This window comes from Panulirus ornatus, chromosome 9 (genome assembly GCF_036320965.1).
Source record: "Panulirus ornatus isolate Po-2019 chromosome 9, ASM3632096v1, whole genome shotgun sequence".
Taxonomy (NCBI): Eukaryota; Metazoa; Arthropoda; class Malacostraca; order Decapoda; family Palinuridae; genus Panulirus; species Panulirus ornatus.
The window spans coordinates 42327998-42343554 of NC_092232.1; the positions used below are offsets into that span (position 1 = coordinate 42327998).

General features: G+C 40.0%; 1 long non-coding RNA gene across 1 annotated transcript; it reads right to left on the bottom strand.

Moving 5' to 3' along the window:
• Positions 1-5731: 5731 nt before the first annotated feature.
• LOC139750112 (uncharacterized) lies at positions 5732-15218 on the bottom strand. Its single transcript, XR_011713083.1, has 3 exons — positions 15072-15218; positions 9768-9924; positions 5732-6933 (listed from the first exon to the last, which is right to left on the bottom strand). It is a non-coding gene; the product is annotated as an uncharacterized lncRNA (long non-coding RNA).
• Between the last annotated feature and the right edge of the window lie 339 nt (positions 15219-15557).

Here is a 15557-nt window from a genome sequence, read left to right on the forward strand (position 1 = left end):
TTAGTCACTCATCCATGCTAGCTAAGCATAAGAAAGTTAAGCCAATAGTGAAAAGAAAAAGAAAGGTGCATGGGCAGTCCTTACTGTGAAGAGTGCATGTGATTGGAAGATGTACAAAAGTTGGTAATAGGTTGAGGGGAAAGTGCAGAGTACTACCGTCTTGATTGAGAAGTGTTAAAGAGGTGCCAAGAACCATTTTACATCAAAATGGGACTACAAGCACCAAACACCTACTCAAACCTCATTTTTTTTTTTTTTTTATAAGTACTCTTGCAAACTCCTGACCACTCAAACATTTTTAAGCATTATCATGACAAGAGTCCAACAAATCTATGGCCCCTAGTTTCTGCCTGACTCTACTGCCAATGAGAGGGAGATCTCTGGCAGTTGTAGTGCTGGCCCCTCCCATGACCTTTCCCTCTCTGTTACACTTTTTTTCTATTCACAATACCAACATTCATTGTCTCTTGAGTTCAACACCATCTCCTAATATTTTACTTCTCTCTAAGACAGTTGTTTAATGATGTTCTCACTAGTCCCTTTTTCAAGTGCAATTATAAATTTTACTCACAATTCCAGTTCAAAGGTGGTGTTATTACTAATTCGAACATCAACACCTTTGGGGCCTTGAGTCCCAAACTTTAATGTTAATTGGCTCAAGGTTTATTACCACACTTTTCCTGTTTCACGAATATTATATCTTTCTTTCATTATCTAAATTCCTGTCATGAGACCATGACATCCTCTCATCTGCCTCAGGGATGTCAACATTCACCATACAATGAGGGATTGAAGCCCTCATGTTCTCGATTCTCTGTGATTCAGAGCAAATTGTCTCCCACCCTACCCATGTTCCTGACCACTGTGAACCACTGGAACTATTTATCACCTCAAGTTTATTCCACTGTCAGCACAAAATCTCACTCCCAATCAGTTCATCTAATTACACTCTAATTATTCTAACGGCACCTCCCCTCCTAAGCATAACTACCGGCACGTCAACAAAGCTGAATGAAATAACTTAAGTAACCTCTTATGTGGTGACACTTCTTTCTCTGCTAAATGCATATCAGAGGCAATTCTTACGGAAATGGATACATTCATTTCTTCTTTCTCCGAAGAAAACCTTTCCATTCAATCCACCATTCAACCATTTCTGTTCTAAGGCCATTCAGGCAAGGAATCAGACATATTAGGCTTGGAAAAACTCTCATTTCACTGGCTCCCATTTAGCTTTTATGAGAGCCTGGAATCACAGCAAAAATTTCATCCATGACGCAAATTATTCCTGTATTCAAAGGAAGTTTGATAACCTCTCCTTGCCTTTTTGGTCTTCAGCTAAGGGAATCTCTAACAATATCTGTTGCTCCACCTTTCCTTTACTTTTCCATTCTGACGGATCTATAGATGTCTGCCATAGAGAAAGCAAATTTAGATTCCATTTTGGATGGCTATAACATTCCTTCACCCCATAATGCTCCTCTTACTATGCCCATTCCTGAAATCTCTTTTCAGACTATCCAAAAAATTATTCTCTCTCTGGATACAAACAAGGATTATGGTCCTGATGGCATCCATCTGTTTAAAATCCAAAACTTTCCTTTTCCTTGGAAGCATCAATGGTGATCATTCTAACCCCTTTAACAATCATACTACTGCTTTGACATCCACTATTTCTAAAGTCTCTGAACCCTCCTCAACTCATATCCTTAGGCAACTTGAAAATCACCAATATGGCTTTCACAAGGTGAGATCCACTGACACACTTCCCAAGCCTCTATTCCCCCACAGAATGCATACTAGCTATCTCTCTAAGACTTGCATTTACTGCCTCACCAACCCATCCATGAAAAAATTGAACATCACAAACCTGCCTTTCCCTTGGAGTCTCTTCCTAATCTTATTTACTCTCAATTTCCTCCTTTCACACTGTTTCGCAAATTTAGTTACCAACGTCTGCATTTTTCATGGAAACTGACTTCCCAGCACACTCACCCACTACAGACTCGTTTTTGTTTTGAAGCTGAAAGTATAAAGCAAAGAGCTTCTAAATTCATCGATATGCATCTTCAACCATGTCTAATATATCAATTGCTTTTATTGTACTATAACAAATTCTCATTATAAACTCACTTTTACTTTTAGTATTACATTTTCCCCACTCTACCACTCCACAATCTTTATCGTACTATAATAAATTCTCATTATAAACTCACTTTTACTTTTAGTATTACATTTCCCCCACTCTACCACTCCACAATCAATTTCTTTTCCATTCCCTGCCCTACCATATCTCTCATAAACCCCTCTCATTTCTTTCTTCATTCAACATGCTCCTCTCAAACAGCCTCTCAGACTCATTCCATGTCCATGTTTCAGCTGCATAAGTCAGAGTTGAAGGGAAAGTGTATTCCTTTAATCCTCTTTTTCTACCCTCCATCATTCTTTTAAGGGACCCATTAACTCTTCCACCCTCCTCTGCACAAACATATCTATAGCCCATACCTCACAACCATATGACATTGTTGGAACCATACCTATTTTCCAAACATTCTTCAACGCTCCCAGAACGTTCGCTCCCTCTCGCACCCTGTTACTCACTTCTACTTCCATGGTTTCATACCTAAAACAATTCACTTCCTCCAGTTTTTCTCCATTCAAACTTACCTCCCAAATAACTTGTCCCCCAACCCTTCCGAACCTAATTTACTCTCCGCTTTCTTCTTTCACACACTTTACCAAACTTCTGCTTCCTAAGCCCTCAAACTGCATTCACTTCTGTAACAACCCTATCCATCAACATATTAAACTATAATGGAGCATCACCCACCCCTGCTGCAAACCGACATACACTGAGAACCAATCACTTTCATCTCTTACATCCTTTGTAAAAACCATATTTCTAACGACCCTATCATATGCCTTCTCCAAATCAATAAATGCTACATACAAATCCATGTTTTTCTAAGTATTTCTCATCGTCTCAATCAATACCCTCCCATATGATTTCACATGAATGCCTTTGTACAATGGCACTTTGCATGCATTCCGCCAAGCCTCACCTTTTTTTCATAAATTATAGTCCATTACCATCCAAAACTGCAGCCTTGCCAGCTTTCATCTTCCACAAAGCTTTTACTACCTCTTCTCTGTTTACCATTCTCGCAGACCCTCTCACTTCACACACCATCTCGACCAAAACACAATCCTTCAGCAAGGTAACGCCCGAAAAACATTTCCTAAAAGGCCAATCACGTCCCTTTTTTGTAATCCTTTCCCATTTAAATGCAATGTCAGGTAATTTGCAGAGGCTATTGTAACAGGGGGGCTTCACGTTTCTCTCTGCTTGCGGTGCATTTTGGTCCCGAGTTGTAATAGTGTTCAAAGAATATTCTTGGCTGAGATACCAACAGGACTAGGAATATCCTCAAGTGTTGTTAGCCCTCGTATTATGAGGATGAGGTCCCATCAAGAGCAGACCTGGAGTCACAGGAAACAAGGAAGGGGCAGAAACCATATGCATTTTCCTCAAAGAAGAGCAGCCTCTGATTTGAAAGAAATGCATCAAAAAAATTATAGCTACAAATCTAATACTGCGGTAGAAAGACTAAGGACTAAAGTTTCTCAAATGTAGAGCTTGTATTTCTTGTATTTGCATTTCTAAAACAAGGAAATGGAGTCAAGCAGGAAGTGCACGTCCTTTTCAAAGGACTGAATGTGTATGGAATTAGGCGACTGAGTTTTGAAAAGTGTGTGAAAGATAAAAGAAACCCGGAGAGTGGGTGAGGAATGTAACAACGTGTAAAAGATGCATGTAGGAGGTGGGCAGATTAGTGAATGAGAAAAGAGACGCGTTTGAACGATACTTGCAAGGAAGGAGTATCATTAAACTTTAGAGAATAAAATGATGTTTTGGAAGGAGGTAACTAACATGTATAAAACGAGAACAAATGGAAACCGGTGAAGTAATAACAAGTACTGATGTAGTGATAAAGTAGAGGGTAAGGGTTTGGTTAAGAATGGAGGTAGTGAAAGCTTTGTGGAAGATGAAAAAGTGAGTGACTATGTTGTTGTTTGGTTAGTAAGGATATTATATGTATGTATGGATCATGGTGACGGCATGTTGGGCAGGAGCCATGTGGTTTCAGAAGTGGTAAAGTATGTGTAGATGTGGTGTTTGCTTTGAATAATGTATGTGAGAAATACTTAAAATACAAAAGGATTTGTATTTTGCATTTATGGATCTGGAGAAGGAATATGATTGGGTCGATAGAGTATATGGTGTGAGAGGTAAATTGCTAGAATAAGTGAAAAGTCTTTACCAAGGATGTAAGTACCAGTAGGAAGAGAGAAGGGTGATTGGTTTCCAGTAAATGTCAGTCTCTGGCACAGGTGTATGATGTCCCCATGGTTGTTCAATTTGTTTATGGATAGGGAGGTAAATGCAAGAGCCTGGAGAGAGGGGCGTTTATGCAGGTCGTTGGGAATGAGAGGGCTTGGGAAGTGAGTCAGTTGTTATTCGTCAGTCATACAGCTCTATTGGCTGATTCGAAAGAGTAAATGTGAATAAGATGAAGGTTATTAGGTTCAGTAGGGTGGAGGGAAAAGTCACTTGGGATGTAAACTCGAATGGAAAAGCAATTGGAGAAAGTGAAGTGTTTTATTATATGGATGTGGACTTAGCAGCAGATGGAACCATGGAAGTGGAAGTGAGTCAAGGTAGCAAAGAAGAATGTGTAGAAAGAACAATATGTGGTGTGAGTAGGGTACTGAGTTTGGAAAAGAGTGTGAAACGAGAAAGCTGAGAGTAAGGTGGAGGTGGAGGGACAAGTTAATTGGGATGTAAAATCGAATGGAAAAGAAATTGGAGAAAGTGAAGTGTTTTAATTATATGGATGTGGACTTAGCAGCGGTTCTGGAAGCAATGAAGAATGGTTAGAAAGAGAAAAATAAGTAATGAAAGAGTAAACAGAGGTGTGGAAATAAAATGTGTGGCTGAAAGAGGAGAAGAGGGTACATTGAAATGGAAAGATTGACAAAGATGATATATATGTCAGAGGAGGCCAAACTGGAGGTGGAGGGATGGAGTGAAAAAGATTTTGAGTGATCGGGGCCTGAACATTCAGAAGAGTGAGAGGCGTGCAAGAAATAGTGAATTGGAACGATTGTTATTGTCAATGGGCTGAATCAGGGTATGTGAAGCATCTGAGGTAAACCATGGAAAGGTCTGTGGGGGCCTGGATATACAGGGAGCTGTGGTTTTGGTGCATTGTACATGACAACTAGAGACTGTAAGCGAATGTGGCCTTTTTGTCTGTTTTCCTGGTGCTCCCTTGCTGCTTCCTGTGGGGTGATGACAGGAATGGATGAAGGCAAGTAAGAATATACATGTATATTTGTATATGGTGTGAGGTAAGTTGCTAGAAGCAGTGAAAAATCTATGTATATCTGTTTCCTAGAGCTATCTCACTGATGCAGGAAATAGCAATAAACTGTAATAGAAATACAAAAGAATGATATGAGGATTGAAAGCAATATTAGGTTCATAAAACTTGAAACAAAGACCAAAACAATTCAGACTGGTGTACAGTCCCAAATTGGAAAACCATCTCAAATAAATGCCGATGAATCACACTTCTTGTCCAATTCACACACAACCAATGTATAACATTCATGCAAGTCTGATGTGTTACAGAAAGACATGGAATCATAAACATATAAAATTGCTACCTCAATCTTCACATTTAATGTAATTCTGTAAACATTAACCAATGTCTTTGATATGGTTAATAGCAAAGAAAGAACATTCAACGATCATGAAACAATGAAAAAGAACAAGTAAGTACTGAAAACTGAAAAAGTTTTCTCTCAGAGGTGATGTTCCAGAAATATGCAATATCCTTAAGGAAACTTCTAGGTGAAAAAGAGGTTTGAAATTTCAGGAATTCAGTAAGAAACTAGCCAGCTTTCCTAACCTTTCATTAGCCATGGTAACAGCAGCTTACTCATTTCAGGCCCATCCTTGGCCAATGGCAGGATAAAAAAGTTAAGCTGAAAAAGAAAAGAAAGGTGGATGTAACTGGAAGATGTACAAAATTTGGTAATAGGTTGAGAGGTGCCCAGAACCATTTACACTCCATCGATCTAGGTAACACCTTCAGTGACGTAGAGTGCTGAACTGTCCCTTGAGCTGAGTGACATAGGGTGCTGAACTGGTCCTCGAGCATGGTTAACGTCTTCAATGACATAGTAACGTGCTGGACTGCTGCTTCTCAAACTGGATAAAGTCTTCAGTGACACAGAGTGCTGAACTGCCCCTCTGGCTGTGTAAAGTTGTCATTGACGTAGGGTGCTGAACTGCCCCTCGTGCTGGGTAATGTCTCCTGTGACTTAAGTCGCTGAACTGCCCCTTGAGTTGGGTAAAGTCTTTAGTGACGTAGAGTGCTGAACTGCCCCTGGAGCTTGGTAACTTCTTTAATTACGTAGAGTGCTGGAGTGCCCCTCAAGTTGAGTAATGTCTTCAGTGACGTAGGGTGCTGAACTGTTCCTCGAGCTGGGTAACGTCTTCAGTGACGTAATGTGCTGAAGTGCCCCTCGAGCTGGGTAACGTCTTCAGTGCTGAAGTGCCCCTTAAGTTGGGTAACATCTTCAGTGACGTAGAGTGCTGGAATGACCCTCGAGCTGGGTAACGTCTTCAGTGACGTAGAGTGCTGGACTGCATCTCAAGCTGGGTAACGTCTTCAATGATGGAGATACTGAACTGACCCTTGAGCTTGGTAACGTCTTCAATGACATACGGTGCTGAAGTGCCCCTCGAGCTGGGTAACGTCTTCAGTGACGTAGAGTGCTGGACTGTAGCTCGAGCTGGGTAACGTCTTCAATGACGTAGGATGCTAAACTGCTCCTCAAGCTGGGTAACGTCTTCAGGAAACTCTTAGGTGAAAAAGGGGTTAGAATTTTTGGGTATTCAGTAAGAAACTAGCCAGCTTTCCTAACCTTTCATTAGCCACTCATCCATGCTAGCAGAAGCTTCCTCATCTCAAGCCCATCCTTGGCCAATCAAAGAATGGCAGGATAAGAAATTTAAGCTGATAGTGAAAAAGAAAAGAAAGGTGGATGGGCAGTCCGTACAGTGAAGGATTGTATGTGATTGAAAGATGTACAAAAATTGGTAATAATAGGTTGAGAGGAAGGTGCAGGAGAGTACTACTGTACTACCATGTTGGTCGTACTTTCTTGTTCATCAAAATGGAACTATCTTACAAGCACCAAACACCTCATATATTTTTTCACATAAGTACTCCTGCAAATTCCTTACCACTCAAACATATTTAGGTATTAAGTATTATCCAACAAATCTATGGCCCCTTGTCCCCAGCATCACTGGATGCTAAGAATCTCCAGGTTTCTGCCTGACTATATTGCCAATGAGAGGGAGATCTCTAGCAGTTGTAGTACTGGCCCCTCCAATGACCTTTCCCTCTCTGTTAGACATTTCTTTTTTTCTATTCAGTATACCAACATTCATGGTCTCTATTAACCTCTAGTGTTCAACACCATCTGTCTAGTACCTCCCTTAATATTTTACTTCTCTCTAAGGCACAGTCCAATTATAAATTTTACTCACAATTCCAGTTAAAAGGTGGTGTTTGTACTTATTCGTACATCAACATAGCTTGAGTCCCCACACTTTTTCTGTGGTAATATTTCATCTTTCCTTGATTATCTAAATTCCTGTCATGAGGCTGTGACATCCTCTCATCTGGAAGCTGAAATCCTCTTCCTCAGGGATGTCAACATTCACCATAAAATGAGGGATTGAAGCCTCATGTTCTCGATTCTCTGTGATTTAGAGCAAATTGTCTCCCACCCTCCCCATATTCCTGACCACTGTGAACCACTGGAACTATTTATCACCTCAAGTTCATCCCACTTTAGCACAAAATCTCACTCCCAATCAGTTCATCTAATTACACTCTATGTATCTATTCTAATGGCACATTTTTTTTTTATTTTCCTTGGGCAAATTACTCTCTTATGTGGTGACACTTCTTTCTCTGCCAAATGCATAGAAGAGGCTATTTTTACGGAAATGAATGCATTCATTCCCTCTTCCTCCGAAGAAAACCTTTTCATTCAATCCACTATTCAACCATTTCTATTCTAAGGCCATTCAGGCAAGGAATCAGACATATCAGGCTTGGAAAAACTCTCATTCCACTGGCTCCCATTTAGCTTTTATCACAGCTTAAAATCACTGCAAAAACGTTATCCATGAGGCAAATCATTCCTTTATTCAAAGGAAATTTGATAACCTCTCCTTGTCTTTTTGGTCTTCAGCTAAGGGAATCTCTAACAATATCTGTAGCTCTACCTTTCCTTTACTTTTCCATTCTGATGGATCTATAGATGTCTCTGCCATATAGAAAGCAAATTAGGTTTCCATTTTTCTCTAACTCTATCTTGGATGGCTGCAACTTACCTTCAGCCCATGATGCCTATTCCTGAAATCTCTTTTCAGACTATCCAGAAAGCGATTCTCTCTCTCTCTGGATACAAGCAAGGATTATCTTCCTGATGGTATCCATCCCTATGAACTGAAAGAGTGAGCCACTGAACTGGTATCTGTGCTCGCTCATCTGTTTTCTTTCTGTTTCAAATCCAAAACTTTCCTGTGCTTTGACATCCACTATTGTCAAAGTCTCTGAACCCTCCTCAAATCATATCCTTAAGCACATTGAAAATCACTAATATGGCTTCCACAAGGTGAGGTCTACTGATTCACTTCCCAAGCCTCTATTACTCCACAGACTGCATACTACCTATCTCTCCAAGACTTGCATTTACTGCCTCACCAACACATTTACGGTTTCCCAAACTTACTCACCAGCGTTGACATTTTTCATGGAATCAGCCATAAAAGAAACTAAGTTACTTCCAGAAATATGCAACATCCTTAAGGTGAGAAAAGGGTTAAGACTTTCAGGTATTCAGTAAGAAACTAGCCAGCTTTCTTAAACTTTAATTAGCCACTCATCCATGCTAGCAATCAATGAATGGCAGGATAAGAAAGTTAAACTAATAGTAAAAAAAGAAAAGAAAGGTGGATGGGCAGTCCTTACAGTGATTGGAAGATGTACAAAAATTGGTAATAGGATGAGAGGAAGGTGTGCAGGGGCTGATACAGAGTACTACCGTCCTGACAGAGAAGTGTCAAAGAGGTGCCCAGAACTATTTTGCACTCCATGTTGGTCTTACTTTCTTGTTCATCAAAATGGGACAACCAAGCAAGTCTTGCCAAAATGGCAAACACCTACTCAAACGTCATATTTATTTTCACATAAGTACTCCTGACCACTCAAACATTTTTAAGTATTATCATGACAGAGTCCAACAAATCTATGGCCCTTTGTCCCCTGCATCACTGGTTGCTAAGAATGTCCGTTTCTACCTGACTATACTGCCAATGAGAGGGAGATCACTGGCCCCTTCCATGACCTTTTAATGTTATGTGACTCAAGGCTTATTACTACACTATTTCTACAAAAATATCTTTCTTTGATCATCTAATTTCCTGTCATGAGACTAAGATCCTATCGTCTGCAAGCTGAAATCCTCTTCCTCATGAGAGATTGAAGCTATCATGTTCTCCATTATGTAAGATTTAGAGCAAATTGTCTCTCACCCTACCCATATTCCTGACGTCTTTGAACCACTGGGACTATTTTTCACCTCAAGTTCATCCCACTGTAAGCACAAAATCTTACCTCTTTTTTTACTTTCCTTATGTGGTGACACTTCTCTCTCCGCCTTTTCATTCAAAAAGTTAGGTGTGGCCTTGTTACAAGATTGTCTCCATTCTCAAGCCCTTGTATTCGGAGGATGTGTTCCGTAGTCTCCCCTGCAGTCCCATCGAGAGCAGACCTGGAGTCGCAGCAAACAAACAAGGGGGCAGAAACCATATGTATTTTCTTCACAAAAAAGACCAGTAACAGATTTAAAAGAAACACATCAAAAAAATTTTTGTGGAAATATTGAAAATTAGGTAGAAAGACTAAGAATACTTCCCATGTATTCCCTGCGTGTCGTAGAAGGTGACTAAAAGGGGAGGGAGCGGGTGGCTGGAAATCCTCCCCTCTCGTTTTTTTTTCAATTTTCCAAAAGAAGGAACAGAGAAGGGGAGCCAGGTGAGGATATTTCCTCAAAGGCCCAGTCCTCTGTTCTTAACGCTACCTCGCTAATGCGGGAAATGGCGAATAGTATGAAAGAAAGAAAAGAAAAAGGTAGAAAGACTAAGGACTAAAGTTTCTCATTTCTCAAATGTAGAGCTTCACTTCTGTATTTCAATTTCTAAAACAAGGGAAAGAAGGAGTCAAGCGGGGAGTGCTCATCCTCGTAAAAGACTCAGACTGGGGTGTCTGAATGTGTATGGAATTAGGCGACTGAATTTGGAAAAGTGTGTGAAAGGTAAAAGAAACCTGGAGAGTGGGTGAGGAATGAGATTTATGCAAAACATGCATGTGGTATGAGAAAACTCATCCTTAGACACCTTGTGGAAGCACAAGATGAGATCCACTGACACTTCCCAAGCCTCTAGTCCCCCACAGACTGCATACTAGCTATATCTCCAAGACTTGCATTTACTCCCTCACCAACCCATTCATGAAAAAACTGAACATCCATTAGTGGCATCACAAGCCAACATTTGCTTGGAATCATTCTCTCTCCTCTCTTTCTAATCACATTTACTCTCAATATCCTCCTTTCACAGTGTTTAACAGACTCAGTCAGCAACGTCTGCATTTTTCATTTTTCCCATGCACCCTCACCCACTACAGACTGCAGTTTCCGTTTTGACACCGGAAGCATGAAGCATAAAGCCTCTAAATTACTTCAACCGTATCTATCAATACTACAATCAAGGAGGTGGAAACAATAGTCATCTCTTATCCCCGACAATATAAGGATTTTTCCACTTTAGCATTCCTCCCATGAGAAAAATGTAATACTTTTAGTATCTTATTTCCCTCACTCTACAATTAATTTCTTTTCCATTCCCTGTCATACCACATCTTTCATTTTTTTCTTCATTCCACATTGCTTTCCTATTTCTACAAATATTATATCTTTGATTATCTAAATTCCTGTCGTGAGACTGTGCAAGCTGGAATTCTCTTCCTCAGGGATGTCAATATTGACCATACAATGAGGGATTGAAGCCCTCATGTTCTCAATTCTCTGTGATTTAGAGCAAATTGTCTCCCCCCCTACCCATATTCCTGACCACTGTGAACCGCTGGAACTATTTATCACCTCAAGTTCATCCCACTGTAAGCACAAAATCTCACTCTCAATCAGTTCATCTAATTACACTCTAATTATTCTAATGGCACCTCCCCTCCTAAGCATAAATACCATCACCTCACAAAGCTCTACCATATGGCTTTGCCACGGTTTACTTTCCTTGGGTAAATTATTGTTTCTTATGTGGTGACACTTCTTTCTCTGCCAAATGCATAGGAGAGGCTATTCTTACAGAAATGGATCCATTTCCATTCTGAGGCCATTCAGGCAAGGAATCGGACTTATAAGGCTTGGGAAAACTCATTCTGCTGGCTCCTATTTAGCTCTTATGACAGCCTCAAATCACGGCAAAAACGTTATCTTTTATTTTGAATAAAAGATAACGTTTTTGCATTGAAGTTTGATAACCTCTCCTTGTCTTTTTGGTCTTCAGCTAGAGGGAATTTCTAACAATATCTGTTGGTCTACCTTTCCTTTACTTTTTTCCATAGAAAAAGCAAATTTGGTTTCCATTTTTCCTCAAACACTATTTTGGATGGCTATAACATTCCTTCATCCCATAATGCTCCCCTTACTATGACCACTCCTGAAATCTCTTTTCAAACACTCCAAAAAGATATTATCTCTGGATACAAGCAAGGATTATTATAGTCCTGATGGCATCCATCCATGAACTGGCACCTGTGCTTGCTCAACTGTTTCCTTTGTGTTTAACATCCAAAACTTTCTTTCTCCTATTGCTTTGACATCCACTATTTCTAAAGTCTCTGAACCCTCCTCAACTCATATCCTTAGGCACCTTGAAAATCACCAGTATGGCTTCCACAAGGTGAGATCCACTGACTCACTTCCCAAGCCTCTATTCCACCACAGACTTCATACTAGCCTCAATTATCTCCTTTCACAATGTTCACCAAACTCAGTCACCAATGTCTGCATCGTTTCATGGAATCTGCCACAAGTGGTGTACCATCAGGAAAGAAGAAACTGACTTACTTCCCAGACACTACAGTTTCAGTTTCTAAATTCATCCTTGACCTTATATGCATTTTTCCAGTATTTTCCCAACTTTTATTGTACTATAATAAATTCTCATTATAAACTCACTCCATTCCTTCCACGGGGGAAAAATATTTTTAGTATTACATTTCCTCCACTCTACAACCCCACAATTAATTTCTTTTCCATTTCCTGCCATACCACATCTCTCATTTCTTTCTTCATTCCACATGCTTCTCTCAAATACCTCTGACTTATCCCGTGTCCATGTTTAAGCTGTTTTCATAGCCTCGATTATTCTATTAAGGGACCCAATAACTCTCCTTTATTCTTCAAACAGTATTTTGCACTCTTACCCTTTTACTTTACCTTTTACAGCATCTTATCCGAAATAATTCCTATGGTACCTTTCTTTAAAATAACTCTGGCCCTACCAGAGAGTAATAGCCGTAATAGCTGTGGCTCTACCATACTTTATGATTTCTCCTATCCATCTACCTCTTCCTCCTGTGCCTTGAACTTTATTACCAAATATCCTCACTGTCATACCTTCCACATAACTATTACACTCTTTCTGAGTTTCTTCTAATTTTTTAAAAATAATTCCTTCATACCCACCTATTTCTAATCTAACTACATATGTAAGCTGTTCATTTCTACTCTTCTTATTTCTTACATTTTCTGACCAATACAAACTTGGGTTTCACACCAATACATCAAATATGGGACAAGTACGCCATCATTTAGGAATTTTGCAAGTTCAACGCAAATTCTTTCCATTCGTGACAGCTTCCATTTCATGTCTTGTGTAAATGCATGAAAATCATTGGTTTACCCCAGATGCTTCACATGCCCTGGTTCAATACACTGACAGCCCGTCAACCCGATCGCTTAAATCTTTTTCTCTCCATCCTTCCACCTCTACTTTGGTCTCTTGCTTCTTGTTTTTTCTACCTCTGACAAATATGTCCTCTATGTAAATCCTTTCTCACTCATTCTCTCCATGTGACTAAACAGTCTTCTGCTTTTTCAACCACACTCTTTTTTATTACCTTTTCCCTAAACATTTCATTTCCAACCATGCCTCGCAATCATGTAATATTGTTGGAACCACTATTCCTTCAAATACACCTATTTTTGCTATTTTTGTTCTCGCCTTCCAAACACTCTTCAACGCTCCCAGAACGTTGGCCCCCTCTCGCACCCTGTGACTCAATTCTACTTCCATGGTTCCATCCACTGCTAAATCAACTTCACTTACTCCAGTTTTTCTCTATTCAAACTTACCTCCCAATTAACTTGTCCCTTAACCCTACTGAACCTAATAACCTTGCTCTTATTCTTATTTACTCTCCGCTTTCTGTTTCACACATTTTCTGCAGTTTCTCACCCGAATCAGCCACCAGCGCTGTATCATCAGCAAACAACAATTGGCTCGTTCATTGAAGAACAAGCTGGATACTTGCCCTTCTCTCCAAGACTCTTGCATTCACTTCTCTAACAACCCCAACCATAAACAAATTAATAATTGAGCATCACACAATCCTGCTGCAAACCGACATTCACTGGGAACCAATTACTTTCCTCTCTTCTTACTAGTACACATGCCTTACATCCTTGGTAAAAACTTTTTACTGCTTCAAGCAACTTACCTCAACAATGCCTTTCACAAAGCATCTCTAATAACACTATCATATGCCTTCTCCAGATCAAATCCATCTGTTTTTCTAAGTATATCTCATACAGTATTCACAAACCACACTTCTTTTTCCCAATCTGATGCTTTGTACTCAATAAAATCGTACCTTTGTAATTTGATCACCTTTACTTCTTTTGCTTTTGTACAATGGTACTATGCATTCATTCTGCTAATCCTAAAGCACTAGATATTAACATCTTCCGCAATGCTTTCACTACCTCTTCTCTCTTTAATATTCTCGCTGGTCCTCTCACTTAAGACACCAGCTTGACCAAAACACAGTCTAGGAAAACATTTTAATAAAAGCCTATCACGTCCCTTTTCCGTAATCCTTTCCCAATGAAATACGTAAAGTCAGGAAGTTTACAGAAGATATGGGATGGCTGCTTCTGAATGCTTATGGCGCATTTTGGTCCCGAATTGAAAAAGTGCTCGAAGAACAATATAGTTAGGTGTGGCCTTGTTACAGCCATTCTTGACTGACATACCACAATAACTAGAAATATCACAGGACTCGAGTGTTGTTAGCCCTCGTATTCGGAGGATGAGGTCCTTAGTCTCCCCTGCAATCACTGCATGTTTTTTTTTTTTGCATTCCTGGGAAATAATATGGGAGGGTATTGACTGAGGGTGAAGGCATCAGAGAGTGAAGATATTTCTGGGAGTGACATAGCAGCGAAAGTGGAAGCGAGTCACAAGGTGGGAGAGGGGGCGGAGGTTCTGGGAACAATGAAGAATGTGTAGGGAGCAATATGTGGTGTGAGGTGGTTTGATCGAATAAGTAATGAAAGGGTAAGAGATGTGTGGAAATAATGAGTGAGGAAAGATTGACAGACACCACCTAACCTAACCTAACCCAACCCCTTTTATTATACTATCAAAAATTCTCCGTTATAAGCTCACCCCATCGCATTGCTTCCATGGGGGTAATGTAATACTTTTAGTATTACATTTCCCCCTCTCTACAACTCCTTTCCACAGCCTGGGTTCTTGACCTCTTTGACTCATTCCATGCCCATGTTTAAGGGAATATGTGGTTCCTTAATCCTCTCTTCATTTCCATACTTACATTCCTACCCTGTGCTGATCTCTCCCTTATGCCATTCTTGGCAACAGGGACTCTCTCCAGTCTCAAGCGTTGTTAGCCCTCGTATTCGGAGGATGAGGTCCCTAGTCTCCCCTGATCCAAGTGCAGTCTCATCGAGAACAGACCTGGAGTTGCCACAAGCAAGCAAGGGGACAGAAACCATATATATTTTCCTCAGAAAGACCAGCAACAGATTTAAAAGAATCGCATCAAAAAAGTATAGCAACAAATCCAATTCTGCGGATATGTTGAAAATTATAAGATGAGGTAAAAAGACCGAGGACTAAAGTTTTTCAAATGTAGAGATTCACTTTTATATCAATAATAATCTTGTATTTTAATTTCTGAAACAAGGGAAAGAAGGAGTCAAGCGGGGAGTGCTCATCCTCGTGAAAGGCTCAGATTGGAATTAGGCGACTGAGCTTGGAAAAGTGTGTGAAAGATAAAGAAACCTGGGGGAAAGTTATT